This window comes from Symphalangus syndactylus, chromosome 9, assembly GCF_028878055.3.
Source record: "Symphalangus syndactylus isolate Jambi chromosome 9, NHGRI_mSymSyn1-v2.1_pri, whole genome shotgun sequence".
NCBI classification, from domain to species: domain Eukaryota; kingdom Metazoa; phylum Chordata; class Mammalia; order Primates; family Hylobatidae; genus Symphalangus; species Symphalangus syndactylus.
In genome coordinates, this window is record NC_072431.2 from 70,843,003 (window position 1) to 70,848,142 (window position 5,140).

Genomic DNA, 5,140 nt, shown 5'->3' on the forward strand with positions numbered 1-5,140 from the left:
AAGGAAAAAGGAAGGAGCATCAGAAAGCCTGTGCCAGGCGCGGTGGCTCACAGCTGTAATCCCAGCACTTTGGAAGGCCGAGGTGGGAGGATCGCTTGAGGCTAAGAGTTGGAGACCAGCCTGGGCAATATAACAAGATCCCGTCTCTACAAAAAAATTAATTAAAAAAAAGAAAATAGCAGGGCGTGGTGGTGCAAGCCTGCAGTCCTAGCTACTCAGGAGGCTGAGGCGGGAGGAGCACTTGAGCCCAGGAGTTCGAAGCTGCAGTAAGCTATTGTGCCACTGCACTGCAGCCTGACTCCTCTAAAACGGAAAAGAAACGCGGCCGGAGGCCGGGCGCAGTGGTTTACCCCTGTAATCCCAGCACTTTGGGAGGCCGAGGCGGGTGGACCACGAGGTCAGGAGTTTGAGACCAGCCTGGCCAAGATGGTGGAACCCTGTCTCTACTAAAAATACAAAAATTAGCGGGGCATGGTGGCGGGCTCCTGCAATCCCAATGACTCGGGAGGCTGAGGCAGGAGAGTCGCTTGAACCCGGGAGGTGGAGATTGCAGTGAGCTGAGATCATGCCATTGCACTCCAGCCTGGGTGACAGAGCAACATTCCATCTCAAAAAAAAAAAAAGAAAAGAAAAAAGAAACGCAGCAGGTCACAATGGCTTACGCCTTTAATCTCAGCACTTTGAGAGGCTGAGGTGGGCGGATCACCTGAGGTCAGGAATTCGAGACCAGCCTGGCTAACACGGTGAAACCTTGTCTCTATTAGCCAGGGATGGTGGTGGGCACCTGTAGTCCCAGCTACTGGGAAGGCCGAGGCAGGAGAATCACTTGAACCAGGGAGGTGGAGGTTGCAGTGAGCTGAGATGGCACCACTGCACTCCAGCCTGGGCGACAGAGTGAGACTCTGTCTCAAAAAAAAAAAAAAAAAAAAAAGAAAGAAAAAGAAAAGAGAAAACAAAGAAAGAAACAAAACAAAAGAAATGAAGCCTGACTTCAAGAAGTTCCAACATAGCATGGAGGAGGTGTGCAGGGAGCACGGGGGTGGGGGTGGGGGGCTATATTGGGTACTCAGGGAAGATGTCTTTGATCTGATTAATTAATTATTCAACCAAAATGGCAGGCTGGATTCTAGGCACTGGGAGTACCCCAAAGGGGCTTCTAGTGAACCTGTCTTCTGCATTGGGTCTTGGAAGACGGGAGGAATTTGCTCAGGGAAGAAGGGGAGAAGAACATTCCAGGCAGAGGGAGAAGTCTGGACAAAAAAATGTGACTGGCCTGCTTTAAGAACAGGAAATCATCCAAGTGGCTATAACTATAACAAACGGTAGGGAGGAGAGGCAGAAGGAGTTTGGGGGAAGGCTGTGAAGAGTTTTCAATGTCAAGAGAGGGAGTTTGTTCTTGGTCCTATAGGTCATAGGAAACCCCAATCGATTTTAAAATCAGGGGAGCCAAATTTATTTTATATTTATTTATTTATTTAGATGGAGTTTCGCTCTTATTGCTCAGGCTAGAGTGCAATGGCACGATCCCAGCTCACTGCAACCCCTGCCTCCCGGGTTCAAGCGATTCTCCTGCCTCAGCCTTCCAAGTAGCTGGGGTTATAGGCATGCACCACTACGCCTGGCTAATTTTGTATTTTTAATAGAGACGGGGTTTCTCCATGTTGGTCAGGCTGGTCTTGAACTCCTGACCTCAGGTGATCCGCCTGCCTCAACCTCCCAAAGTGCTGGGATTACAGGGGTGAGCTGCTGCGCCCGGCTGAAACCCCATCTTAGAAAAAAAAAAAAAAAAAAGAAAGGAAGGAAGAAAGATAAATCTAGCTATAGTATTGAGGACGGAATGGAGGGAGAAGAAAAGACCTATGGCTGGAATAGTTTATGATTTGAAGGTGTTTAGGCCCTCGCTCACTCAAGAGTGGAATTACTTGGAGTTCCCAGAATGCACCCAACTGTTTCAAGCCTTCCTAAATGCTCTTCCCTGTGCCTGGGATGCCCTTCCCTCAGTGTTGGTCTTGCTACCTCCCATTCGTTTTTTTGTTTTTTTTTTTTTTGAGACGGAGTCTCACTCTGCCCCCCAGGCTGGAGTGCAGTGGCACAATCTTGGCTCACGGTAAGCTCCATCTCCCGGGTTCATGCCGTTCTCCTGCCTCAGCCTCCCGAGTAGCTGGGACTACAGGCGCCCACCACCATGCCCGGCTAATTTTTTGTATTTTCGGTAGAGACAGGATTTCATCGTGTTAGCCAGGATGATCTCAATCTCCTGACCTCGTGATCCACCCACCTTGGCCTCCCAAAGTGCTGAGGCGTGAGCCACCGCGCCTGGCCTCGTCCATCAGTATTCTAGCCAAACATCATCAATGTCAGGTAGACTCCCAGCTGATCCAGGCTTCCAACTCTGGGCTCCCATGTGATCCTGAGTATATGGGCATTTAGCAATCTTTTCCCGATTTGGGAGCACTGTAGTAGTGCCTTCTGGGCCTTCTCCACCACCCAAGTGGTGTGCTCCTTGCAAGCAAAGCCTCATCTGACACATTTGTGTGCCCTGACTCCCAGCCCTCTCCCGTCTTCCCCCACAGAAGCCCTAGAACTGGGCTACAGCTGACCACTGGGAGGACAGGAAAGACTGTTAGATCAACTGCATAACGTGTGGTCCTGAAAAATGCCAAAGTGGAGTGGCAAGTCCCAAGATCCAACAGCTAGTGTCTGAGGCCTGGCATCCCTTCCTGGGAGGCCTCGTGTGAAAATCAGTGGCATTCTGCAGACGTGAGGTCGTGCTTCTGAATATCCAGCAAAATACTGGGGCCAAACCCTTTGATAAATGAACTGAGGCTAGAAAGAGAGTTGGAGAAGTGGTTTGACAGCTCAGCTGTAACCACAATACCTAACATGGGTAAGTCACCAGGTGGCAGGCTCTGAGCTAAAATTCATCTCATTGCATCTTCACCACAGTACTGTTCATAGATAAAGAAACAGAAGCTGGCTGGGCTCTGTGGCTCATGCCTATAATCTCAACACTTTGGGAGGCCGAGGCAGGCAGATCACCTGAGGTCGGGAGTTTGAGACCAGCCTGACCAACATAGAGAAAGCCCATCTCTACTAAAAATACAAAATTAGGTGGGCATGGTGGTGCATGCCTGTAATCCCAGCTACTCGGGAGGCTGAGGCAGGAGAATCGCTTGAATCGGGAGGCAGAGGTTGTGGTGAGCCGAAATCGCGCCACTGCACTCTAGCCTGGGCAACAAGAATGAAACTCCATCTCAAAAAAAAAAAAAGAAAGAAACGGAAGCTGCAAAGGGTTAGGGTTAGGGGTTAGAGGAAATGTGCACAGGCACCCAGGTAGAAGAGGACAGTCAGTCTGGCTGCCCAGAAGACAGAAGAGAGATTGTCCGTCCAGGTTTGTTTGCAACAAACAGCAAGCTTGCAAGCTTGACATTTGTGGAGGCCATGCTGTAGGGATGGGGAAGAGGCTCAGGAAGAGGAGAAAGACAGGAAGGCAAGCCGGGCACGGTGGCTCACGCCTGTGGGCACGGTGGCTTACGCCTGTAGCCCCAGCTACTTGGGAGGCTGAGGCAAGAGAATCGCTTGAACCCAAGAGGTGGAGGTTGCAGTGAACCGACATCATGCCACTGCACTTGGTCTAAAAAAAAAAAAAAAAAGACAGGAAGGCAGCATAAAGGCTTGCAAAAAACAAAAAATCAAAAACAAATAAACAAAAAGCAGATGAGTCAAAAGTGTCTGCAGCTGAGTCCCTGACAGTTGACACTGAAATGGGCGTGAGGCTTTATCTTGACAAAGCAAGCATCCTTGGCATTAAAGACTCATAGGAGGGCAGGGCGCAGTGGCTCATGCCTGTAATCCCAGCACTTTGGGAGGCTGAGGTGAACGGATCACCTGAGGTCAGGAGATTGAGATCAGCCTGGCCAATATGGTGAAACTACGTCTCTACTAAAAATACAAAAATTAGAGTGCGACCCGTCCTGTCCTTGCCATGACGCTGTACCAGGCTCCAGAGTCCAGAAAGGTGTTCATTCAGAGACTACAACAGTGGCACACGCTGCCAGTTCCAGACTGAGTTCCCCACGGAGCTGGAGAACCAGATTGATAGGCAGCAGTTTGAAGAAATAGTTCGAACTCTAAATAACCTTTATGGAGCAGAGAAGCTTGGTGGACAATCATATCTTGAAGGTTGTTTGGCTTGTTTAACAGCATATACCATCTTCCTACGCATGGAAACTCATTACCAGAGGTTCTGAAGAAAGTCTTCAAATGCATTCAAGAGCAGAATGAGATCTATGCTCCACACGGCCTCCTCCTGACAGACTCCATTGAGTGAGGACTGCGAGTTATTGAAACCACCATTTATGAAGGCAGAGGCATGAGCCATGGAAGATAAACCATAGAATTAAAGATCCCACTTCCAGCCGGGCCCCTCATGTATCCATTGGCCAACTGCAGAGTGTCCCTACCTCCTCTCCAGAGCATCATTCCTTTCTATCTGCTGCCAGAGCCACGGTGCCATTTACTCCAAGGACTTTGTAAAATTCCACACCTGGAATGACCTCTAGTCGCTTGGTATCCACTTCGTGTCTCCAAATTGTGTAGGACTCTGTAATCTTTTGACTAGTTTCTGAGAAAACACATGAAGCATTTCACTTTTTTTTAATTGTAGGCCATTTAATAAAACGCAGCTGGTCAGCCCAGTGCAAAGCTTATTATCTGCCACCAGTACGTACCATTGGTTCTCTTCATTCCTTGGGCCAGCTTCAGACCTCAACAAGTTGTATCTTTGCCAGTGTTCCATCTTGTTCCCCTAAATTAATAAAATGCTCTTCTCCAGGATTTTGGCGAGGGTTGGCTGTGGCTGTGGTTTTGCTAATGCACCTCCAAGATTTCAAAGATTTACCAGTTTTACCATGACTCAAATATTAAGATCTGTTTCTACTATTCAGTTCCTCAAACTGAAGCTCATTGAAAAAATAATATATAATGTTATTTGTTTTATTGTAGCAATTATTCCTCATTAAAGCAGTATTTAATGCAATTTCCAGTTATTTTTTTGGAGAATTTTATGTCATTGTTGCATTACCTTGAATGTTGTGAAGATGTGATGTGTGTTGCTTGCTCATCACAAAAATCAGTAAGC

The 5,140-nt window shown here is 48.1% G+C and overlaps 1 pseudogene; it reads left to right on the forward strand.

Moving 5' to 3' along the window:
• The first annotated feature begins 3,985 nt into the window (after positions 1-3,985).
• LOC129489835 (golgin subfamily A member 7-like) lies at positions 3,986-4,543 on the forward strand (annotated as a pseudogene).
• Positions 4,544-5,140: the final 597 nt, after the last annotated feature.